General features: G+C 49.9%; 1 protein-coding gene across 4 annotated transcripts in view; it reads right to left on the bottom strand.

The window, feature by feature from the left end:
* USP7 (ubiquitin specific peptidase 7) overlaps positions 1 to 26,379 on the bottom strand; it is a 2,259,762-nt gene that overhangs the window by 802,761 nt on the left and 1,430,622 nt on the right. The window lies entirely within an intron of this gene.

The following is a 26,379-nucleotide window of genomic DNA, read 5'->3' on the forward strand; positions in this document are numbered from 1 at the left end:
TTGGGTAACAAAGTATATGAGAATGCATTACTTACCGTAAAAGCATTTCTGATGGTTGTATCTGCTTAGATTCACATGCTGTGCATAGGTCCGACATCCAGTGGTCACTGCGGAGTATTGCATTTTGTTTTTCGTAGTCAAAAAAGGGACGTCGACAAGGCGTGTCTGAAACACTATCCCTATAGTGACGTGCGTTGTACCCACAATCCCTCACGCGTCGAGGTCCCTCTGTTTGTATTTTTCTGCCCTGAGGGAGCCTTCTAGACGTGAGCGAGTACAGAAAAGAGAGATATAAAAGGAAGTCTATGTTCCTTCCATCCGAGCGGGGAGGAAGGGTGGGCGCATGTGAATCTAAGCAGATACAACCATCAGAAATGCTTTTACGGTAAGTAATGCATTCTCTTCTGATGTTTGTTAATCTGCTTAGAATCACATGCTGTGCATAGACTAGCGAGCAGTACCCAGAGTTGGCGGTGGGTTATGAGAAGGAACAGTAGAGAAAAGGTGTCGTAATACTGCCTGTCCCACCTGGGAGTCAGATCTAGAGTGTGCATCTAGACAGTAGTGTTTTGTAAAGGTGTGCACAGAATTCCAGGTAGCCGCTTTGCAGATGGACTCAAGGGGAACATTTGCAATGAATGCTATGGATGCCCCCGTGCCTCGAGTAGAGTGTGCTCTTGGCCTAAAGGGCAGTTCTCTCTCAGCAAGAGTATAGCAGAGAGTGATGCATTGAACAATCCATCTAGAAATAGTGGATTTTGAAACCGCATCTCCTTCTCTTCCTGCTTCCACCGAGATGAAGAACTGATTAGTCTTCCTCAGTGGTCTGGTTCTTTCCATGTAGAACATGACCGCTCTGCGTACATCTAGTGTGTGCAGAGTCCTTTCTCCCAAGTTGGAAGGATTTTGAAAGAACGTTGGTAGTTCTATAGATTGGTTTACGTGGAATTTAGAAATAAATTTCGGAGCAAACCTAGGGTGAGTGCGTAGAACCACCTTATCTCTGTGAACTGTAACGAAGGGGTCTAGAATAGAAAGAGCCTGAAGTTCACTTACTCTCCTGATGGAGGTGATGGCTATTAAAAAAGCAGTCTTAAGAGTGAGGTGTTTAAGAGATGCTTTGTGCATGGGTTCGAATGGAGAGCCCATGAGTCTGGTAAGTACCACATTAAGGTCCCATCCGGGAGCTGGGTCAGCTATCGGGGGGTGTATTCTCTTTACTCCCTCCATGAAGGCCTTTATAACAGGTATCCTCCACCACAACACTGAGTTGGGAAGTGGTGTATGCAGAAAGTGCCGCTAGGTGGACTTTAATGGAGTTAAACACTAGACCTGAATCCAGTAGGTGGGTCAGGTATAGGACAACATGTGTGGGAGAGCAGTCAATAGGGTTGATGCTTTTACTCTTGCACCAGATGACAAATCTTTTCCACTTGCTAGAATAGCAGTGGCGAGTGTTAGGTTTTCTGGCTTCCTGAGGATGTCCATGCATCTTTGCGGGAGTTGTAGATGTCCAAACTCTATGATTTCAGGAGCCAAGCTGCTAAGTTCATGTTCTGGGGGCATGGATGGAGAGTCCTCCCCTTGTCCTGAGACAGCATGTTGTACGGGCAGGGGAGTTTTACTGGGGGAGATAGAGACACCTCCATCAAGTGAGCGAACCATGGTTGTCGGGCCCACATTGGGGCCACTAGTATCATGGTTACTTGTTCCTGGTGCATCTTGTGCACCACTCTGTTGAGAAGGGGAGTCGGGGGAAAAGCGTAAACAAATTTCCCTGACCATTGCATCGACAGACCGTTCCCCTTGGATTGGTTCTGGGCGTACCTGGAGGCGTAACTTGGGCATTGTGAGTTCTCCAGGGTTGCGAACAGGTCTATCTCTGGGAATCCCCATTGTGTGAAGACGTCGAAGACGATGTCTTCGTGCAGGCGCCATTCGTACTCTTCGGGCAGGGGGAAATCTCTGCTGAGTCTGTCTGCCATCAGATGGAGTTCCCCGGGTACATGTAGTGACAGTAGGAACATGTCCTGATTGAGAGCCCACTTCCATATATTCTGGGCCAGTTTGGACAGGCCTGGAGAGTGGGTGCCCCCCTGCTTGTTGATGTAGTACATGGCTGTAGTGCTGTCTGTAAGGACCATTACTGTCTTGCCTTGTAGGTGTTCATGGAAGGCTTTTAGCGCCTTGAACACAGCTAGTAGCTCCAGTAGATTTATGTGTTTGGATGCTACGTTCGGAGTCCACACTCCGTGAGCAGTCTGATGGGATAGGTGCGCCCCCCATCCTGTGAGGGATGCGTCTGTGGTTAGAGTGGCTTCCGCCGCGGGTGTGGCAAAGGGTTTCCCTTTTTCCATGTTTTCCTTTGTCCACCACCGTAGCGAGAGAACCAAGGCTTGCGAGACCACTACTAGATCATCCCCATAGTCCGCTGGCCTGACACCACTGGCTGTTGAGCCACTCTTGCATTGGGCGCATGCGCAGGCGCGCGTGAGGTACCAAATAAATACACGACGCCATCATGCCTAGCAAGCGCATTGCTTTGCGTACCGTCCTCTCGACCGGTCACATATTGAGGGATCTGAAACAGCATGTTTTGGACCCGCTCTTTGGAGGGGAAGACGAGCCCGTCCTTTGTTTGAATTAGAGCCCCTAGGAATTGCTTGATTTGACTGGGGTCTAAACTGGACTTCTTTTCGTTGATGGAGAAGCCCAACTGGAACAAAAGGTCTACCGTCTTTTGGGTATTGGAGAAGCATGTTTCGTAAGAATCCCCTGTTATGAGCCAGTCGTCGAGGTAAGGGTAAACTGGGATGGACAACCTGCGCAGGTGGGCCGCTGCCACTGCCAGCACTTTCGTGAATACCCTTGCTGCCGATGCTATGCCGAAGGGTAGCACTTTGAACTGGTAGTGTTTGCCCTCTATCATGAACCTGAGGTATCTTCTGTGCGCTGGCAACATTAAAATATGAAAGTATGCATCTTTCATGTCCAATGTTGTCATGTAATCTCCCTGAGAAAGCAGTGGGATCACTTCCTGTAAGGTTACCATACGAAACTTTTGGGGTTTGATAAACTTGTTCGCTGGGCGCAGATCTAATACAGGGCGCATGGTTAGGTCCTTTTTGGGTACAAGGAAGTACACTGAATAAATACCTTCCGTTACCTGAGATAGAGGCACGACCTCTATGGCTCCTTTTTCCAGCAGTTGTTGTACTTCTTGGAGAAGGATGGCAAGATGTTCCGGTGTCATGCAACGTCCCCTCGGGGGTCTGTAGGATGGGGAACTGTTGAATTCGATACAGTATCCGTGGGCTACGGTGGAAAGTACCCAACAGTCTGACGTTATCTCCTCCCATGCAGGAAGAAAGGATGTTATTCGGCCCCCGACCTGTGTTGCATGGGAGGGGACGCGAATCTTCGCGTCACTTGGAGTTGTTGGGGGCTTGGGAGCTTCTGGGGGTGGATCCCCGACCTCTCCCTTTACCCCGGCGTTGGCCTCTTTGGCTGTACTGCCCACTATTGGTCTGGTAATTGGTGGCAGGGTATTGTTGATGCTGACTTTGTTGTTGTTGTTGGCGTTGGCCACGAAAAAAGCGTTTGTTGCCATAGCCGCGTCTGGTAGTGGGCTTAGAGATTTGGTCAAGAGTCTTGATCGTATCGAACTCTTTTTTAGCCATCTCTAGAGCTTCATCCACCGCTTTTCCGAAGAGGTTAGAGTCGTCCACAGGTTTATTTATTAAAGACGCCTGTGTCTCTGGTTTAAACCCTGAGTTGGGCAGCCATACATGGCGTTTTAGGAGTATTCCCTGCACCAGGGAACGTCCCGCTGTTTCTGCCGCGTCCAGAGAGTTTTTTACAATGCTCTGGTTCACCTGGGTTCCTTCGCCAATAGTTGAAAGTAGGCGTGTACGTAAAGGCTCCAGTGCTTCCTCGGCGTCCTTGCGCAGTTTGGCCCACTGCGCGTCTGCATAGCTAGCAAGCAAAGAATTGTTGTTCGCAATTCTTGCTGAGAAGGCAGCCGAGGAAGTTACTCTTTTTGCAAGGGCATATAGCCTTTTGCCCTCCTTGTCAGGGGGTGCCTCACTGGTGGAAAGTGGTACCCCTGCCCTCTTTCTAGTATTAGATACTACTAGGGAATCCGGAATGGAATGTCCCCTAATGTAGAGCGGGTCTGAGGGTGAAGGAGTGAAAAGTTTTTCAATTCTCGGATTGACCCCTCTGATCAATGCGGGAGTGGCCAGCGAAGGGATGATTCTTCTCTTCACTGAAGCTAGGAGGGGAATGGTCTGGCTGACCGGGGGTTTCTCTTTAATTACTCTTTCCACAAAGTCTAATTCTGGAGAGAGCTCCCCAGTGTCCAGTTCGAAATGCGCTGCTGCTCTGCGCAACAGGGCATTGAAAGTGGGCTGATCGTCAATTGGAGACGTGTTCCTAACCGGTGAATTGTCAGGAGGATTTAGGTTTAGGACATCAGTGTCGGAATATACTGATGGGGATTGCCAGGGGTGCTAAGGTCCTTCTTCTGGATTTTCTCCGAAGCCTTCCTCTATAATGTCTGGCCTGTCTTCCAGACATTCCTCCTGGTTCTGTCCTTCATCGTCCATGAAATCATCCTCTTCCTCCAAGTATTGTTCCTCCCAAGTGAGGTCGTATACGTTATGGAAGTCTGAGGCTGTGTCCTGCTGGGGATCGACTAGCCTCGGATTTTTGGCCCTGGGGTCCTCCTGAGGCCCTTCTCTAGTCCTCTTGGGAGTTTGAGGGGTCTGGGTATTAATAAACCTTTCCATCCTCTCCATACAGAGGTGGAGTCTTTCCATGGTTTCATGGGGTACCCCAGAGCGGTCTGGCGGGGGAAAAATAGAGTCATCTAGCTGGAAACGGCTCGACCTCTCCCAAAGCGTCGAGGAAAGTGTCCCGTCGCCCTCCGAAAAACCTTCAGGTGTGCTGGGTGACCCCCCGACTGAAGGGGGTAGTTCCTGCCTTCCTTCGGGCTTTTTCGGCGTGTCTTTTGACTTGTGCGTAGCGCTTGACGTGTCCTTCGGCGTACGCTTCTGGCCGTCGGCTACAGCGATCCTCGCCAAGCTCTCGGCGACTCGTTTGTCGGCGGAAGCTTGCGTTTTCGACGCTACGGGTGTCGATCGTTCTACGGCGGTATGCGCCTTTTGTTGATGCGCGCCGGCCGATGGTTTTGGGGCGGCGCCCTTATTTGCCGAAAGCCCAGTCGCTGGTCGCGGCTGCGAGAGGGGCTTCGAACCCGAACGGTCCGAGGAGGCCGCCGGTGGAACCGGAGTCTCCTTGGGCGCTGAAGCTCTTTTCGTCTTAGACGAAGAAGAGCCGTGGGTTGTGTGCTTAAGTGAGTTTTTGTGTGCGTCAATGTCGCCGGGGTGTTCATCCCCATAAGCAGGGCGTGAGCCGAGCCCGTTGGGGCCGGGGACAGACGACGAAGCGCGCGAGCGCTCCTTAGAGGGGTTTTCGACTTCCGTAGCGGAGGTCGTGTTATCGCGTTCCTCGTCACTGTCGGTGGTAGCAGCGGCGGGTGAACCTTCGGCCTTCGACATCGCGTAGGCCGCCCACCTTTTAACCCTACGGTCTTTTAGAGTTTTAGGCTTAAGAAGCCGACAAGCCGCGCAACCTTCCTCCTTGTGATCGAGGGGCACGCAGCGGTTACACCGTGAATGCTTGTCCTTCCAAGTAAATTTGCCCTTGCAAAGCGGGCAAAACCTAAAGGGTGTCCTCTCCATAGCCGAGGCAATAAATCGTGATAACCACCCCAAGGGAAAGGAAGGGGAAGGGGAAAGGCATTCTCAGAAAAGACCCAGAGATGTCCCACGACCCCACTCTCCCTACTGTATATGGCCTGCGAGGCCAGGCCACGTGTTCGGCAACGCCGAAGGATTTCCTCCGCTCGACCCTCCGTCGAAGATCTTGCTCGGCGGAGAACAGCTTCACAACTGCGTCGAGGGAGGGATTATTTAATATTAATGAGAAAACGCCCAAAGGTCTAGGAGTTGCAATGTCTCTCGAGGAGCTCCGCGTGAAGGCGACCAGAAGCTGGGCGGAAAAAAACAATCTGAGGGACCTCGACGCGTGAGGGATTGTGGGTACAACGCACGTCACTATAGGGATAGTGTTTCAGACACGCCTTGTCGACGTCCCTTTTTCGACTACGAAAAACAAAATGCAATACTCCGCAGTGACCACTGGATGTCGGACCTATGCACAGCATGTGATTCTAAGCAGATTAACAAACATCAGAAAATTATTTAAAGACACACTCAAACACTCCAGCACTATTACTATAAGCAAGTTCAAAAACAGTCACTATTATTATATATACATCCCTTATTCCTTATTAGACAAGTCTTAGTTAACACCACTTATTTCCAGACAGAGGTGAGCGCTTAACTAAAGATGGCACTCCAATAAGTTTAAGAAAAAGGGAGGGAAAAGGCAGAAATTAGGAACAGCACACAACAATACTTTAGAAGCACCCAGCAAGGCAGAAAAGACAGTCTACTTGTGAGCAAAATGTTCAGAGGACAGGCTCCCTCTTGGAGAGAGCAGAACACCACTGTGCCCAAGATCACCAAAGTTTAAAGTCTTGCAGGGAGTTCAGAAAGAATTAGTTCAGTGTAGAAAAGTTCAGTTAGTCAGCCTAGGGCCAACCCAAGTAGTAAGTGGAGGCTTTAAGAGTCACCCCACACAGACTGTTGCGAGGGAGGCCAGGCGGACACAGTACCTTCAAAGTGGAGAGTATCCTCCAGCGGGGGCAGTTATTCCTGGCAGTGGGTGCAAGTCACGGTGTCGTCCAGAGGAAGAGATGGTGTCGACGTGGAGGAAAGCTGAAGGTCGTTGCACTGCAGGGAAGAAACCAGCCGCGGAGTTCTCCTGTGAAAAGGCACTACCCTTTTATTTGCGGTAGTGGAAAAACCGTGGTATCCCGGTTGCTGGGGTGCTTGGTACAGGGAAGGCGGCCACGAGATGATCCGGGAAGGAGAAAAGACGGGCAAACTGGTTATCCCCACCAGTCAAAGGAAGAAGACTCTCCGGATTAAAGATGATCTCTGTCGTTGGAAGAAGTGGTGAGACGGTTCAGCAGGGCTCCACCGGTGGTGTCATCGTTGCAGGTCGGCACAGCTTCTCCCTCTTCGGATTCTTAGGTCCTGTGGCGACTTCTGAAGTTCCAGTGCCCAAAGCCCTGCTTTTATGCAGCAAACCCCCATTCATTCAGCCTAGCTGTCGATCAAACATGCTAAGTGGTGAGCCGGGCGGCTCACCACTTGGGCCAATCACACAAGAGTGTGACTTGAGTTGCCGAGGCAACTCAGTCCAGGGTGCCTAAACCCCCTCCCACACTCCCTTTGGTACCCAGACAGAGTGGCACCACTTTGGAGGGCTTCTGTGGAGAAGCCCGCCAAAAGTGGAACAAAGGGCTCGACTTGGGTTGGAGTCACAGAAGCGAACACGAACGCCATTTTGGCATCGAGTTCTGGCAAAAAATCACAACCTGTGAATTAATATTAATTAAATAAACCGGCAGTATGTTCAAGGCTATATTAATTATTTATTAAAAACGGTAGCCTCGAACAATGGGAAAATCCCACAGGGAAATATTTGCGGTCGAATATAAAAAGTAGTATCCACTGCCACCAGCCAAAACTTGATCAGGGGGGGGCGGAGATGTGCCCCCTCGACCAACAGACCACGGGGCAATTGAATTGCCCCGGCCAGTACGTCCACAATATGATGGTTTGTACTGGTTTCTGTTCCTAATTTGGGACTAGTAAAGCCAATCGTGACTTTACATGCCCTGGGAGACAGTAGTCAGTCCCAGGGTATGGTGTCTACGTTTGGGGTCACTATGACACCCCTGTGTTACTGCACTGAGGGTGCTGTGTAACCTACCTTCCAAAAACTCATGAGGCCCTATGAAGTAAAAGACCCCATAGCCCATAAAACACATTAAGTCAAAGGACATCTCAAATCATGCCTAAGAGTGGGAGAAAGAGTCTCGCTCTTAGCAGGAGAAAAAATATAAACCCCAAAAATCCAGCAAAGCTGCTGGGGGACTCACCAGGTTTGGGAAATTAGCCTATACAGAGAATTCTCCCTAACAGCGAGGTACGCCAAAAAAGGAGCACATCGTCCAAGGTGCACACCAGGGGGTCGACTCCCCTGTCTGCCCAGTGGCAGAATCTGGTCCATTTGCTTTTGTAATGGGCCCTGGTAGCTTTGCTCCTGGCGCCTTGTATGATCTCCAGCGTGGCCTGTGAGAGGCTAAGGTGGCGAAATGTTACATGCTCAGGTACCATGCCAAGAGGGCTAGTTTCGCTGGCGCTCGGTGGATGACTGCCCACTGCTGAGCCAGAAGATGTCCTGGGCCTGTTGGGAGGTGAATCGGGGGAACTTCAAAGACTGAGCAGCTCCGAAAACCGTGGCCTGGCCGGTCACCATGGAGCTATTAGGAGGATGAGTTGGCGAGACTCCTTGATCTTGCAAATTACCCTGCCGGCCCACTGGAGGTGAAACGCATCGCCCAGAGAACCGAGCCGTGACCTTACCAGGATGCGAACTGGGGACACTTCTTGGTGTGGCAGGTGGCAAAGAGATCCATCTAGGGCTGGCCCCGCCTGTTGCTGCTCTCCTGAATAACGAGGTCGTTCAGCTGCCACTCGTAATTGTCAGCTCCCAGCCTGCTGACCCTTTCCGTTTCCAGGTTGGACTCCCTCAGGAGGTGGACTGCTGTGAGGTAAATAGCGTTTTCCAGGGCCCACTCCCACATGCTGATGTCCAGTCTGCACAGAGGAGGGGATCTGGTCCCTCTCTGCTTGTTGACGTGGTACATGCTGGTCGAGTTGTCGGTCTAGATGAGAACAACCTTGCCCCTGAGAAGTGGTAGGAATGCCCTGAGCGCCAGCCAGATGGCGCTTAGCTCTAGCCAATTGATGTGGCATTCCTGCTCCTGTAGAGTTCAGGTGCCGTGGATTGAGAGCTCGTCCAGGGTAGCCCCAGCCCTCGAGCGAGGAATCCGTGGTGATGCTGGCCTCTGGAGGGGGAGGACGGAAGGGCTTACCCTTCCGCAAGTTGCAGTCTCTGGCCCACCAAGTCGGGTCCAGGTGAAGAGATGGAGGAATGCTAATCATATCGGATTGAGAGCCCCGCTCCTGGTTCCATGAGGCCGCGAAGTGCAGCTGAATCCTCTTCATCCTTAGTCTTGTGTGCGGAACAGCTAATAAGACCGCTGCCAGAAGACCCAGTAGATGTTGGTACCACCATGCTGAGGACACTTCTCTGCTGAGGAAGTGGGCAGTGGCCCTCTTGATGGCCGAGATTTTGTCCTCCGATGAAAGCTTAGCTGTTTGTGAGCCATTTTTCTTCTTGTCCAGCTCTTCGTCCATAAAAGTGGTCCCCCCCCTTCTTCGAATGGTAGATCTAGCATGCATTCCTGGACATCCGGGTTGAATTTAGTTGCCCGGAGCCAGGCTGTCCTTCTCATGTCCGTGGCAATACAGATGACACGGCCTGAGGTGTCAATATGGGCCACTGTGGATTCCATGAGGTCAAGCGCGACAAGCTTGGCCTCACAGTTAGCCCCACCTTAAAGTGTGATTGGCTCTGGGTGGGGTGTTCCGGGAAGAAGTCTGCAATTTCTCAGCATAATCTTTGGTTGGCGGCTGCCAGCCTGGCATCAGGGTTGGCCTGACGCAGATGTAGAGAGGAGCTGGAATAGAGTTTCTTGACATACACCTCCAAGATCTTCTCCTTGCCTAGCAGCGCCGCAGAGGATGTGACTGAAGACGACTGGGGCTTGAAGTATAGTGATGCCGCAGCGATCACTGAGGAGTGTGGCTGAGGGTGGGCTGAGAGCAAGAGTATCCCCCTCCACCTGCCTGTACTTTGCGTCGATTGACCGGTTGGGCCGAGTGGGGTTTGAGCCAGCCCTTCTTGGCCAGGGACACTACATGGGTCTGCATAGGAATCCCCGATTTGACAAAGATGCGTTGTGTGAGGACTTCAGCCAAAACCCCCTCTGCCGGCTGCTCGACCTGTGGTTGGGGTAGGCCCAGGTACTCCGCCAGTCAATCTAGATGTTCGTGGAAGGCCCTGGCTGAGGATGGCATGTCCGGATCCTTCTCCTCGTCCATATCCTGCAGATTTTGAGGATCCTGTGGAGGTGGAGTAGATGGTGCCGGAGGCTGGGGTACAGATGGAGGAGTCTGTAGTGCCTCTAGCATGGTGGGAATGACTTCCCTGATGGCGTCTGAGGAGTACGCCTATCTGCAGTGACTTCATGAGGCTGAGGAACCTCTCGAAGAAAACCTCACCGACTGAAGCAGTGGCAGGGGCTGCTGAGGCCGCTGCATACCCTGTCCATACTGACGCAAAGGAAAGCTGCCCCTGTGCTTAAGAGGGGGTAGGCTGTAGGCCACATAACTGGTTGAAGCCAGTTCCACATTGACACTCGTTCTTTACCAAATTACTGGAATGCCGACGGGTGCCTCTTTCTGGCGCGGCAGCCATTTTGTCGGGCTGTCTGCCACATGTTGCTCGGCCCGGCCTCCTCCAGGACTCTTGTGTGGATCACGAGGCCTACCCTGCTCCTCGGGCCTAGGCCGGTAGGTGTGACACCCTGGACCCGGGGGTCGGCAGCACTGTGTTTAGGCGCCCCCTCAGACGTATTGGCGGTAATACAGCATAGCATGGCCATGGTGCCATTACAAGGGCGGAGGCCCTCGGGAGACGACCCGGGCAAAGAACCGCCCGGTCCCTTAACACCGTCACCGGGAGGATTCTTCATCCCGAAGGCCGGTAGCTGTAGCTGCCTCGGTGCACGTGCTGGTAGAAGAACCTGACTGGTCCCTCCCGCGCGGGACAGTCCCTGGGAAGGAGTCTCCCTTGTGGGGTGCGATGGAGAATACCGGCCCTACATTGGGCCTGGTTCGATGCTTCACGAAGTTCTTGCGATCCTCTGGAAGCGAACTCTGGAAGAGCTCCCTCCAACTGGCCAGTCTGTTCTTCAGCGTCTACTTGTTGAGGTAGTACATGGCCACTGTGTTTTCCATCATTATCAGGACATTCTTTCCTCGTACAGACGGCAGGAAGGCCTTTAGTGCTAGTCTGATCGCCCTAAGCTCCAAAAGGTTGATGTGTAGTTTGGACTCCGATGGAGACAAATAACCGCCAACTGTCAGATCATTGGTGTGGGCTCCCACCCCATGAGTGAGGCGTCTGTCACTATAGTCCTCTCCGGCCATGGCCGCCCAAAAGATTCTCCCTTGAGAATATTGTCCTTGCAAGCCCATCATAGAAGGTCTTGAGCAACTCTGCTCGGAATTTGCAGAAGATCTGACATATTCCCTAAAAACTGGGACCACCGAGTCCTGAGGGCCCATTGAAGGGACCTCACTCTTAATCTGGTCTTTGGCACCAGAAAAATGCAGGATGCCATGAGGCCGAGCAACCTCAAAATCGTAGGCCGGTAGACGCTGGGCATTTTGGAATTTTTGTTACCATCTGCAGAATGTGTTGTGGTCTCACCTCGGGAGGCGAGGCTTTCCCAGAGCAAGTATCCAAGACCGCTCGGATGGACTGGGGCTATTGGAATGGTATCATATGGGACTTTTTGTAATTGAGTGAGAATCCCAGTTGGTGAAGGAAGTGGCAGGTTATCCTCAGATGTTCCTGGGCCTGTTCGGGTGAACGAGCCCTGATTAACCAATCGTCCAGGTAGGGGTAGACGTGAATCCCCCCTCTCCTGAGACTCGCTGCCACCACCGACATCAGTTTGGTGAAAACCATTGGGCGGAGGTCAGCCCGAATGGCAGAACTCGAAACTGATGAGAGCAGCCAACCGCAAACCTCAGGTACCGTTAGGCAGAATCCTGTGCAGTTCCCTTGGGGAGCACTACATAAGATTAGGACTACAGGTGAGAGCAATAAATCCCCTTTGGTATCAGTCTGTACCACAAAGATTTAGTTGGTAGCTGTGGCTGAGCAGTCAGACTTATCTCAAGAGGGAGATAAACAGTATTCCGGGTTTACACAATAGGCCCACTATACTATGGACCAAGGAAACACTGACCAAAGCTTTGTATTTAAAAAGTATATATATATTTATTTTATACACTTCTAATAAAACACATGTATCACAGTCATCAAGCAAGTTAAATTAAGTCAAAGGAAAAATATACACACTCCCAAGTTAAATTGTAGGCCAAGTGAACCAGAGTGAAAACTGAGCAAAATGGCAGTGTGACAACTACACACCAGGGATCCTCTAACAATTCCTCACAAGGGAGGGAAAGCACAAGTTATATAGAAACAGTCCCTTACACACCCTAGTAACACTTCCCATCAGTTTGTGAACCAGCTTAAGCAAGGCAGTGCATCAGTATAAGCAATACCTAAATGAAAACTGAGCAAAATGATATTTCACAAGGTTTAAAAATGGGAAGGAAAGGGTAGTGAAAAGGCCTGTGACAAAGTCAGTTGGTACAGGGCAAGGGGCCCCGGAGCAAAATGTTCTTGTAGCTGCAGTCAAGTCTTTGGTTAACGAAGTGGAAAGGGTGGATGCAGAAGTTGAAAAGACAATGTTAAGAGAGGGGCGGTCAACCTAACAGGTAGGTAAAGGATTTAAAACACCTTTACTGCTACCGTGAAGAAAGGGTGGCCTGGCAGAACAATGTACCTTAAAATGAAGAAGTGGCTCTTGCGGTGGCGGTTGTTCCTGGTAGTTCCTGCAGTTCGGGTGGTCCAGCAGAGGAAGAGAGGCTCTCGTTGTGGAGGAAGGTTCGAGTTACTGCACTATCCAGGGATGAAACCAGCCGCGGTGCTGCCCGATGAATAAAAGGCACGCTACTTTAAATTGCGGTCCAGGTGGACTGGTGCCTGGCTATCCGGCCTCCGAGTACAGTGTACGGGGGATTCAACCAAAGCAGGTCCGGGAAGGCGATTGGCAAACTGGTTGGCCCCACCAGTTCAAGGGATGAAGGCACTTGCAGGTGAAGATCTTCTCTCGTCGTGTGGAGAAAAGTGGTGAGACGCTGCAGCAGGGCTTCACCGGTGGTTCAGTTGTTGCAGATGTATTTGGCTTCTCTCCTCTTCGGCTTCTTAGTTCCAGTGGCGACGTCTTCTCTTCCAGTCCTCAGGACGCTGCTTTTATGCAACAAGATCCCCATTCATACAGCCTAGCTGTCACTCACACAGTGGAGTGGTCATCTTGGCGGGAGGCCCTCCAGCCCATCAGGATAGAGTGCAACATGGGTTGCTGAGGCAACCCTGTCCAAGGGCCCTACCCCCCCTCCCACACAATGGACCCACCCCAGACTCAGTGGCGCCGAAAGGAGGGCTTCTCGGCCGTTGCCCGCCCAAAGGGCGAACAAAGGATCCCCGACCCGGGTTAGGAATTTCGAGGAAGACACGAGAAATTTTATATTAAAGTTCTGGCAATAAAAAACCTACCGGAGTAAAGTTAATATTAAATTACACCGGCGGTATGTTAGAGGCTGTCTGTAAAAGTGGTAGCCTCGAACAATGGGAAAATCCCATAGGAAAATATTCGCAGTTGAATATTTATGGTAGTAACCACTGCCACCAGCCAGAAACTTTTGATAGGTACTGTAGGGTACACTCTCAAAAATGAACAAAGGGGAAAAACTATTAACCCCTTCCAGTACCTCCATAGTAAGATGGGTTTTACTGGTTTAGTTCATAGGATTTGACTAGTAAAGTCCATGGGGACTTTACATGCCCTGGGAGACAGTAATCAGTCCCAGGGTATGGAGTCTATGTTTGGGGGTCGCTACAACACCCCTGTGTCACTGCACTGAGGGTGCTGTGTAACGCATGTGAATAAAGATGGTTCCTATGGGGTTGAGAACGATCCCATAAGCATTAAACACAAAAATAGCCTAGAACACACGTAGAAAAAATGCCTAAGAGTGGGAAAAAGAGTCTCACTCTTAGCAGGTAAAAAGAAAGAAAACCCTTCAAATCAAGCAAAGCTGCTGGGGGACTCTATAGGTAAGGGAAATTAGCCAGAGAACGAGAATTCTCCCTAACAGGTACTCTGTGCTTGAGAAAGATTGGCACATTAAAGTAAGCACCCTGAAGGTCCAATGATACCAACCAGTCTTGGAGTTGGAGAGCCTGAAGGATCTGAGAAAGTGTGACCATCTTGAACTTGTCCTTCCTGAGGAACCTTTTAAGTCCAAGATGGGTCCCAGTACTTCGCCCTTATTGGGGATGGGAAAATAAGGTTAATACCAACCCTTGTTCCTCTCCGCTACAGGTACATGTTCTATTGCATATTTCGCTAGCCGGGTTAATATCTCCTGCACAAGGAGCGGATCTTGAATTTCGACAGAGCTGGCTCCCAGTGGATGAACCCGAGGCCTCTTTAGAAAAGGAAGGCGGTAACCGTGGGATACTGTTTCCATTGCCCAAGCATATGAAGTAATGCCTCACCATTCGTTCAGATGCAGAGATTCTGTCTCCAGCAAGGGGTATTGTGGGCAGGTCTCAGAGTGGATTAGAAGCAGCTGCTGAGGGCAAAGATACTTCTGCTGAGGCTGATTTAGCACTCATTCCTCGTCCACCACAAGGTAATTCCCTTGTCCTTTCTGTAGTCTGTCCTTTTGCTCTACCAAAGGAGGAGTAGTAACGAAAAGAACAACCTCTTCAGGAAGACTAGCCTGAATAAGGTTGCCGAGGTTGCTGAATGGAGGCGCTAAGAGACTTAACCGCTGCCCTGGACGTCAGCAGCTTCTCCGAGCTTTCGTCAGCCCCGTTTGTTTATTTGTAGTGCACACCGGACCGATAGGTAACTGGGCGCAACATAGTACAAGTTGTAAGGATACTTCAAGCTTAGTTACAGTGGTATACATACGAGAGTTGCATTAAGCATTTACATCGTTAAAGGTGTACATCAAGAATTACATTATACATTTACATACACATTTGACACATCTAATAAAGAATGTACATAAATATATACAAAAAGGGCCAGATACACCCACGTGGAAGGGTAACTGGTAGTGAGTCAGAGTGGATTCAGCGGCTAGCTGGTATGGGGTGCGTCAGTGAGTCGTGGAGGTCATTGGAGTGTAGCCGTTTGAGAATTTTTTGCCTAAACCTGTTAGGAAGAATTCTCTTTCTATGGCTAATTTCCCTCACCTAGTGAGTCCCCAGCAGCTTTGCTGGATTTCTGGAGTTTAATTTTTCCACTTGGTAAGAGTGTGCCTCTTTTTCCCACTCTTACCTGTGTTTTGTCATGTGCATTTCAACTTGAGTGATCTTGGACTCTGGAGCACACCACTCCATGAGCCCAACTTCTTGTGTGCGTTACACAGCACCTTCAGTGCAGTAACACAGGGTTGTCTCTAAGACTTCCCAATGACTCCTTTTTCTGGGGCTGACTACTGTCCCCCAGAAACAGGTAAAGATGCCATTAACTTTACATAGTCACTTTTAACTACAGACCCAGTACATCCCATCTTACATGGAGTACTGAAAAGGGTTAAATCCGACCCCTTGTTGTCTGTGCCTCTCTGAGCTTTGTTTTGCTCTTTTAACATTTAGACTTGGCTGGTGGCAGTAGTATCTACCCTAACTTTTCTACCGCAATTATACTATATAAACGTGGTATTGTTTTAGGCTATTATATTAGCCTCGAACATAAACCCGCTTGACCAAATACTTTTTCTTTTTGCTCCCGTCGGGTTTAGTCCCATTTCTTTTTGTTAAAGTTCTTCTTGTGTTTTACTATGCGCGGCAAACCAGGTTTCCCTTATTTGTTCACCATCTTTTGACAGGCTTCTGCCAAGAAGCCCTCATCTGGGCACCTCGGTGTCTAGGTGGGCTGAATGTGAGGGAGGGGTGTAGTCACCCCCTGCACAGGGTATCCTAGGAAACACAAGTCGCACTTTGCCATGATTGGCTGAGGTGGTTTTCTGGGCTGGACAAACACCCCCTGCTGCGCAATTGACAGCCAGGCTGTGTGAATGGGGGATTTTCGCATAACAGGCAGGACTCTTGGGCTGGAAGTCAGTCGCCACTGGAACTACAAGGAACCGAAGAGAAGCGGAGAAAACGGCTGCTGCAACTACCCCATCCCGGTGAAGCCCTGCTGCAGTCCTGAGCTATTAACCCCGACGACCAGAGAAGATCCAGTCCTGAGTCTTCTTCCCTTGAGCCTGGTGGGGTCAACCAGCTCATCTTCCAGCCAGATGGTCGAAATCGCTGCACCCTGCTTTAGTGGTCCGGATAGCCATCTGAAGAGCCTCTCTTGTTTTAAAGGAGCGCACCTTTTATTCTGTCGCTGCTGCTGGCCTCATCCCTGCATGGTGCAGACCCCTCCAGACGTCGCCCTTCTCGTCTCCACGACCGAAGCTCCAGGAACAGTGGGTCTGCAGGAAACTACCAGGAACAACTGCCATGGCACCAGCTTCTTCCTTGAATAAGGTACTGTGTTCTGCTTTCGAGGAACTAGGGTGAACCCCTTTTCTCCTCATCCAAGGCCTGCCCTGGTCTTCCTTCCCTCTTATAACTTTTGCTTCCTCTGTTGACAATATCAAGTACTCCTGGAAACGTTGAATCTTGTACTGACAGTGTGATCCTTGAGAACAGGAACCCGATTCCACTCGACACTGGCTCCGGCCTTTTGACTTGTGTATTTCTGTCAGCAAGTGTTCTCGGATTCTGTCTGCCTTGACAAAAGTATTGCCTATGATTTTTGCCCCCCCCCTCCCCCAACTCTCTCTGGTTAGCCCAGGTGCCAAGTGTGTTTTGCCCCAGTAACATTTCTTGCCGCGGATACGAGTTTCTTTAATACGATCAAACTGTCAAAAAGTGATCGCATACGTATTCCCGGTAACGTCTTTTGTCTCGCAACACTGGTCCGCCAAAACATAAGGTACTTACCTGGAGTTATTCTGTGCCAAGAGAATTGTGTGTAGTGCATGTTACGTGTGGTTTTGAATTTATAGAAGTTGTGTTTTACAGATGGTTTAAAAATAAATGTTCTTTTATTTTTCTACCTGAAACCTTGAGTCAGTGTTTGCTTGAGTCACAGTAATTGTGGTCCCTTTGTGAAATCTCTGCTACTGCTCATATACTCTTGAGATAAGCCTGGCTGCTGGGCTACTGCTACCACTTTAACATAGTAGTACAGGCTTGTACCAAAGGTGACCTATTACCACTTGCAGTCTTAATTGTGTGTAGTGGTCCCTAAGGGCACTGTACAGGATTCTGCCTAACGGCTGTAATAGGATTGATCTATCCTAAGGTCAAGTGGGAGTGCGTTCCAGTACTGGGCAGCCTTGACTGGGAAGCTACATCCACCATTTTTGTTTTTTTTGCCTGAATCTAGGTTATCTGTAGACAGTGGGAGTAGGAAGCTCTGGAGGGACGGGATGACATTTTTCTGATTATTCTCTCAGCGAGGTAGGGGGGAGCTGCATTATTGAGGCACTTAAAAGTTAGTGAGGCCGTTTTAAGTGAAATCCTGTCTCTGAGTTTTAGCCAGTGGTGTTCTCTTCTCTTGTTAGAAACGGGTTCTCTAGTGGGTACGTTTAGGGCTGTCCTAAGGGCGTTATTTTGCAGTATCTGAATTTTGTTGATAATGTATTTACTGGCTTCCAGGTATAAGGCGTTGCAGTAGTCTAATCTAGAGAGCATAAGGGCGTTGGCGAGGATCATACAGCTGGCTTGTGTTAGGAAAGCTCGGCATGCCCTAATAAGTTTGCAAGTATAGGCGGCAGAAGATGCTAGAGAGTTTGCCCGTTTCTTCAGGGTCAAGGTAGAGTCAAGGTAAAATCCAAGCGTTTTCATCTCTTTGGCTACTGTAATTGTGTTGCTGTCAATGTTAAACGCAAAGTAGTTGGGATTGAGTTTTTTTAAGTTCGCTGCGGATCAGATGTGCAGGATCTCCGTTTTGTCGTCATTCAGGCAGAGGCCATGGGTTGCCATCCATACCTGAAAGAGGATGGGAATAGTTTCTTACCTGTAACTCCATTTCTCCAGCATTGGTATCTTTCATGGATTCACATGCTTTGAATATTCCCCGTCGTCAGGCTGGGAATCCCCGGTACATTATATAGACCCTTTCCCGTAGGAAAACTTTTTCGACGCTTATGCGTCCTATCCACCTCGTTTTGTATCATGCGTGCCCGTGCCGTCAGGACGTCATGATATAAATACAGGCCCCGCCCCCGCGCTCCCTCAGATTTCGGCCCCCAAAGTAGTGGGGGAACCGGTTTGCATGATCAGGGGAGGCAGGTGGGCGCATGTGAATCCATGAAAGATACCAATGCTGGAGAAATGGAGTTACAGGTAAGAAACTATTCCCTTCTCCAGCATTGGATCTTTCATGGATTCACATGCTTTGAATAGATTACATAGCAGTACTACCCCCAAGAGGAGGTGTGCATGCAAACCCCTATACATTCTTCGCAAAAGGCCGTTCCCTAAGATTATGTATACATCAGTAATAGTTTACATAGGGAAAAAACGGACCACATACAGTCATAAATTCCACAGGATGCCACCCCGCAGCCGGGGCTTACCTTACTGGAATAGGTGTCGAAGCACCGCCTGTCCCATCCGGGTGTCTTCGGCATGTTGCTGCGACAGGCAGTAATGGCGGGTAAAGGTGTGTGTAGTCGCCCAGGTAGCCGCCATGCAGATGTCCCCTAGAGGGACTCCGGCCCACAGTGCCGTCGACGATGCCGCTGCTCTAGTTGAATGAGCTCTTGGCCGTCGTAGAAGAGGCTTCCCTGCCTTGGAATGGCAGTACGAGATGGTAGATGACACCCATCTTGAAAGTCCTTGCTTTGAAATGGCTTTTCCTCTAGCACCCAACCCATAGGCCACAAACAGCTGTCTCGTTTCTCTGAACGGTTGCGTACGATGAAGATAAAACTTGAGAGCCCTTTTTACATCCAATGTGTGTAGCATGCGCTCCGCTCCCGAGCATGGCTCCGGAAAAAACGTAGGCAACACGATAGAAGAGTGTTTATGAAACACCGAAGGAGCTTTTGGTATGAACTGTGGGTTAGTGGCTAGGACTACCTTGGTCTTGAAAAATCGTAAGTATGGTGGGTCCACCATTAGAGCCTGAACTTCTGAGATACGTCGGGCTGAAGTGATGGCCACCAGGAAGGCCAATTTCCACGACAGAAACTTCAGAGACGATGATGACATTGGCTCAAACGGAGGTTTCATAAGAGACGTTAAGATCAGATTGAGGCTCCACTCCGGTGGAAATTTCTTCTCTGGAGGGAAACTCCGAAAGAGGCCTTTAAGGAAGTGCTTAATCAGGCGGTCGCTGAACAATGGTGCCGAGTGCCGTCGACGAGTAAACCTGGAAATGGCTGCTAGGTGTACTTTTATTGACGACACCGACAGGCCCATTTGAGCTAATAACAGCAAGTATGGAAGGAGCTGTTCCGGCCTAATCGATTGCGGGGCCAAACCTGGTTGATCCTCACACCATTGACAGAACCTTTTCCATTTGTACGCGTATGAGGCGTTTGTGGAAGGTGCTCTTGCCGCTTGCAGGATACGTCGACAGTCCTCCGGAATCGTTAGCCGACCAAATTCGGCGAAGTCAGGAGCCAGGCCGTCAACTTGAGGCTGTCCGGGTCGTGATGCCAAACGACACCCTCCTGTCGAGACAGAAGGTCGGGGGTCTTCTGGAATCTCATCGGTTCCGCCGCCGCTAAGTGTAGTAGGTCTGAAAACCACACTTGTCTGGCCCAGTATGGGGCCACCAGAATTACCCGACATGGGTACCTGAGGATCCATTGCAACGTCCTCCTGACAAGGGGAAAAGGAGGAAATGCGTACAGGAATTTGTTCGTCCATGGGAATGAGAACGCATCCCCCAGTGAGCCCTGCTGAGGCCATCTGCTTGCGTACTGATGGCATTTCTTGTTGTTCTTCGTTGCAAACAGGTCTATGGAAGGGTGTCCCCATTCCTTGAATACTTGTTGAAGTTGTTGGTCGTTCAGCACCCATTCGTGAACTTCGTTCATTTCTCTGCTGAGGGCATCGGCTTCCACGTTTTTCACTCCTGGTAGGTGAAATGCTAAGATTTGTATGTTGTGTTGAAGGGCCCAATGCCAGATTTTCTGTGCCTCTGTCGATAGGGACCTGGAACGTGTCCCTCCTTGTTTCCTCAAGTAGAACATCGTAGTGGTGTTGTCCGTCATGACACGCACCACCGAGTCCCTCAGTTGCGGAAGAAAAGACTTCAGAGCCCATCGCACTGCTCTCAGTTCTAGCAGGTTGATATGCAGGGAGGACTCCTGCAAAGACCACTGGCCTTGTACCTGTAACATATCCAGATGAGCTCCCCATCCGCTCAGCGATGCATCCGTCACCACCGTCTTTTGGAACTCTGGTTCCAGTAGAGGCATCCCTCTCGTTAGGTGAGTAGACACTTTCCACCAGCCGAGTGCTTGAACTAGTTGTTCGTCGACGACCAGTCTGTCGGACCAGCGACCTCTGCTCTGTGCCCAACGGTCCGCTAGAAATTCCTGGCAAGGCCTCATAAACAGACGGCAGTTGTTTATTAACGGAATGCAGGACGACATGGTCCCTAGCAGGGACATGTACTTGCGCACAGAGACTCTGGTACCGCCGCTCCATTCCGACGCCTTGTTTTGAAGTTTCCGAATTCTTTCGCTGGATGGTTTCACCAGGCTTGTGTGCGTATGAAACTCCGCTCCTAGAAAGACCAAGGTCCTCGAAGGCTCTACTGAGGACTTGTTGAAGTTTATTGCGAAGCCCAGTTCCTGTAAGATGGACATTGTGGCTCGTAGACTGTCTCGTGTTTGTTCCTTGGATGACCCTCTGATTAGCCAGTCGTCTAGATATGGATAGACATGATGACCATCCTTCCTTAAATGGGCCGCTATAGGGGCCAAGCACTTGGTGAACGTCCTGGGGGAGGACTTGAGCCCGAACGGGAGGACCTTGAACTGAAAATGCTTTCTCCCGACGACGAATCTTAAATATCTCCTGTGTCGTGGGCGTATTGGGATGTGAAAATAAGCATCCTGAAGGTCTAGTGAAGAGAGATAGTCCATGGGTTGCACCGATCTGATAACCTCTTGGAGTTTTAGCATTTTGAATTTTTGGCTCTTTAGCCACTTGTTGAGTACCCTCAGGTCGAGAATGGGCCTCCATTTGCCGTTTGGCTTTTTGACAACAAAGAACCTGGAATAAACTCCTTGGCCTTCCTGTGCCACAGGAACTCTCTCTACCGCCCCTTTTCGCAACATAAGCTCCGCCTCTTGTCGTAGGATTTGGAGGTGGGGCTGTGTCGAGAATAAAGGAGGAAGACGCGGAGGCTTGTCTTTGAATTGCAGCGCATGACCCATGCGAATCGTGTCTAGGACCCATCGATCTTTGGTGATGCATTTCCATCGGTCGAAGTGATGAGAGACTCGACCCCCCAGGACGTTCCGAAGGCCGTCATTGGTTGCTGGTTTGCTTGTTCTTCGTTGACGACGGACCTGAGCCTCGCCGCCTGGAGGCTTGATAGTCCCTGCTTCCACGTGCCGACTGGGACGCTCGTCTGAACCCTTGTGAAGAGTACGAGGGCCTGTTAAATCCACGGTCCCTCGAGGCTCCAAAGCGGGAGTTTCCAGAAGCACCTCTGAAAGGGCGAAAAGAGCGAAAATTTCTACCCGTTTGAAGGGCGCCGAGGGACCTAGCAGTATCCGTGTCTTCTTTCATCCCTTTCAGCGCTTCATCAACCTTTTCGCCAAACAGGTGCTCCCCTTCGCATGGCATGTCCAGGACTTTGTACTGTACTTCAGGACGGAAAGTAGTACATTTGAGCCACGCTTGTCGACGAAGCACTACTCCATGGTTGATTTGTTTGAAACCAGACTCTGCTAGGTCCACTGCGATATTAATAGCGTGGTTCGAGGCCTCCTCGCCGTCCCGCACCAGTAACATAGCTGCTTTTCGGTGTTCGTCTGGCAGGTGTTCTAGGATAGGGGCTAATTTGTGCCACATTTCCCTATCATATCGTGACACGATCGCTAAGGAATTGGCTGCTCTTACTGTCGTCGCTCCGACCGAGAGCACCTTCTTTCCAAATGCGTCCTGCCTCCTAGCCTCGCTTTCCGGTGGCGTTGAACATTTTTGCTGGACCCTGGCCTTCCTAGCTGCTGCCGCCGACACCACCGAGTCAGACAAAGGCTGTGATGTTAGACATTTTGGAGTGGACTCCGGAGCTTTAAACTTTTTCTCGATCCGTCCCTTTATGGCTGGTTCCGAGAACGGATGGCGCATCGTTTTGAGACCTTCTTGCCACACGTGGTCAAGGATTGGGATGGCAAATACCGATTTTCTCCTTTGACCCATATGGTCAAAAAGGAAACAGTCTTTCCTCTGCTCCTCAGGAATCAAGCCGAATTCGGAACACGCTTTCCCCATCATTGCATGGAAGGCTCCCACATCATCAGGGGGAGATGGCTGTGTCTGGCTCCTCGTAGACTCCAATTCTACATCCGAATTCCATGTCGGGTCCCTCGACGGTGACAGGGAGATGTCTGACCCAGAGTCATCATGTATAGAGTCGGACTCCGACAACTCACCCTCCTCCTGAGCTCGAGGACGATCTTTTACCGCCTGGGGAGCCGATGGGTGATTCGTCGACGAGCGAGCCGTACAAGTTTGCTCGTCGACGGAAGGTACAGACAGAAGTGACGATGACGTCCCAGGTTGAGGGAACTGGGTATCCAGCCGCTGTAGTAGCTTCTGAAGAGTATTAAGCACATCCAGAGACAAAACTGTCTGGGGGTTCAGCAACGTGGATGATATAGGTACCATACCCCCGCTCGCACTCGTCGCCGTCGTCGTCGACGTGGAAGGCCGTAAGCCTAAATCCAATGGCTGCAGAACCATGTCACCTTCCCCTTCCGCCGAGCAGGCCGTGTCTGGCTGCAGTAAGACCTCAGGGGGGATCGGGTCATAGACCTCAGGCAGCCAAGCCATAGACTGAGTTTCCGTCGACGAAGGAATCCCAACCGCTGCTGCTTGAACGGTAATAGGCATCGTCAATGACACCGAGGTCGACGAGGAAGTCGTCGTCGTCGAGCCTTTAGACTTCGTTGTCGATTTTGATGCCGACTTCCCGGCTGAAGCTTCTCGACTCACGGAAGACCTGGGACGGTCCCCTGAGGAGGATTTAGACAGCGCCAGCCTCTCCGTCTTAGATGATGAGGAGGAGGAGGGCTTTTTATGAGATGAGGAGGATCCAGCATGTTTCCCCTTATGCTTGTCCTCAGGGCGAATTTCTGCTGGCCGCACCTTCTTCGATGGAGGCTCCGACTTGCTCCTGGAGGCCGTGGAGCCAACTTCCGAAGCCGGGTAGGCACCCGCTCCGTCATTAAGCCAGTCGACCAGCCTTCTTTTACGGTCCTTAAGGGTTTTTTGGGAGAAACCCTGGCATATCTCACATGTATCCGCCGTGTGGTGCGGGTGGAGACAGTAGATACAGTCCATGTGGCCGTCTCCTTCATAAACCTTTTTGAGGCCACAGGTTGCACATGGGCGAAATAACGCCTTTCCAGACATAATTCTCCAGATTTGAACTTCGCTTACGCGAAACAGACAAAAAAACAATCTAGTTATCACTAGTAGTAACACGAAGATCCCACTGCTTTGAAAGACGGTTGAAATCTGAGGGAGCGCGGGGGCGGGGCCTGTATTTATATCATGACGTCCTGACGGCACGGGCACGCATGATACAAAACGAGGTGGATAGGACGCATAAGCGTCGAAAAAGTTTTCCTACGGGAAAGGGTCTATATAATGTACCGGGGATTCCCAGCCTGACGACGGGGAATATTCAAAGCATGTGAATCCATGAAAGATCCAATGCTGGAGAAGTGTAATTTACCAAGTCCGTATCAGAGACAAAGTTGCCCGAAAGGGGAATGAGGATCTGGGTGTCGTCTGCGTAATTAGTATAGGTGACACCCAGTCTGTCCAATTTGTCGAATAGGGGCTTGGTAAATATGTTATACATAGTTGGAGACGCAAGAACCTTGAGGAACACTGCATGCTGTTTTGATGGGGTCGGCTGAAGACTATGTAGAGAAAACTTGAATTCTTCTATTGTCCAGGAATGACTGGACCCAAGCTATGGCTTCGCTTGAGAAGTGGGCAGCCAATGCCAGGTGTTCGCATAGGACTGCGTGATCCACCAAGTCAAAGGCTGCCAACAAGTCAAGGAGGAGCAGCATGGCAGTGTTTCCTCTGTCGTTAATTTCAACAATTTGTGTTTTTAGGTCGATTAAGGCTGTCCCTGTACCGGGTTGTGGTCGAAACCCAGATTGGCTGGAGCCTAGCAGCTGGTTAGTTTCAAGATAGTCCTGGATTTGTAGATAGGCTACTTTATTATCTTGAGATGGAAAGGTACTGTGGTAATAGGTCTGTAGTTGGTAGGGATAGTGGGGTCTAATGTATGTTTTTTAAGGAGGGGTAAAACCCAAGATTCTTTTAGGTTACTCAGAACAGTGTTAGTGGAGAAGGAGGCGCTGATTACCTTAGTAGTAAGGGGCTACATCCCTTGCAGCATCTTTGATTAATTGGGCCAGGCAGTTGTCGCCCTTGAAATTAGAGGGCTTCAGGGATGCGTCATTTTTTCCGTTTCCTGGATGGATACTTTGGTGAATTTGAATTAGGCCGGGCGTACTTTTAGTGGGGTTTCTAGGTGATGTTATGCTAGGGGACAAGGAGGCTTTTTTTTGGCAATTTTAATTTGAAGAGTAGTTATTTTGTTGGCTAGGGCATTCTGTATGCTAGTGCACCATTGTTTGTCTTTAGGTATGTTGTCGGAGGGAGGTATAGGAGATTCCAATTCCCTAAGCACAGAGAACAGTTCCTTGGTGTTGGAGCTGGCGTTGGACATTCTTTCGTTGAATAGGCTTTTTGGTGCGTAAGATTTCTTTTTTATAAATTGTTAGTAAAGAGTTTAAGTTGCAGTTTGTTTTCGTCGGTAGGGGAGTGTTGCCATAAGGATTCTAATTTCTTTTTTGTACTCTTGGTTTGTCCTTGAGATCGTTGAGACCTAGGTTCAGGTCGCCTATCATTAGTAGCTGCGAGGAGTCTTTAATGTTATTGGCTGGAAGGCTAGATAGATCCACCTCGAAAGTGCCGATTGGGCCTGGAGGCCTGTAAATTAGGTAAATTAAGAGTATGCTGCAGTTAGAGATGGGCAGTTTGGCGGTGAGTAGTTTACATGAATGAAGTGAGTGTAGCGTTCACTGTCTCAGAGCAAGGCTGTTTCTCGCTACAATGGCCAGACCGCCACCTCTGCCTTTGGGCCTGTCCATTCTAATTAGTTGGTAGTTATCTGGTATAGCTAGGGAGAGTGCTGGGCCGGCTGCTTCGTGCAGCCAAGATTACATGACTGCTGGGAGGTCGAGGTCATTGGAAGATCTAATGTCAGCTATTTCTGTTGCATGGGCCACTAATGATCTGGCATTGATCAGGGATCCAGATACTGTGGTAACGTCAGGTATACGCTGGAGTTTCATTGGAATTAGTTTAGGTTGGTTAGTTAGTGTTGTCATGGGATGTGGTTGGTCTGGGACTGGCTCAAGTAGTGGGGTAGTTATTTTGTACTGGGCATTAGAGTCCTTGTTCCAGGGGGCTTTCGGTTTGTAGGGGCATGGTAATCTAGCTCGAAGTAGAGTATTTCTGTCCGAGGTGGGGCAAGGTGCATGTTTAGAGCGTGCCATGCTTAAATAGATTAGTGGTAACGTAAGGCACCGTAGAGAGGTTGCCTGGGTCATTTTAGGGCACATAAATGTATATAGATGCATAAAATGTGTTAAAGTCAGAGGTTGGCTAGTCCAGCATAAGTATATGTAAGCCAATTGGGCTAGTTTGACATAGGGAGATCATGAATGAAACAAGAGTAGGCTAGTTCAACATGGGCATGTTTAAGCAAGGCAGGATAGTCATAGGCAACACAAGTTTAAATCAAGGTTAGTCAGGTCGATACTTCTGGTTTTCAGTATGAAAGTCGGCAGTGAGTCTTTTCTAATGCAATGCACACTACTGGTCAGACAATACAGTACACATGCACAATATAATACACAATACAAGTATATTAGTGGAGGTGTCAGAATGGTAAATCAGAGGACATCAATTAACATCAGCAAGCAGAGTCAGGTGGCACACTAGGTGTGGGAGATCCGCAAGTCTAAAGGGTTGCAGATCAGGGCAACTTTTTAAGGCAACTTGCACCTTGAACCAAACTATGTGGGTGGTACAGTTTAGGCAATCAGGCAAGAGGATTGCAGTTAACATTGGACGTTTTGCCAAATTGATTTACAACGAAGGCGAAAG

Source organism: Ambystoma mexicanum, chromosome 2q, assembly GCF_040938575.1.
Source record: "Ambystoma mexicanum isolate Mex_15411 chromosome 2q, UKY_AmexF1_1, whole genome shotgun sequence".
Classification (NCBI taxonomy): domain Eukaryota; kingdom Metazoa; phylum Chordata; class Amphibia; order Caudata; family Ambystomatidae; genus Ambystoma; species Ambystoma mexicanum.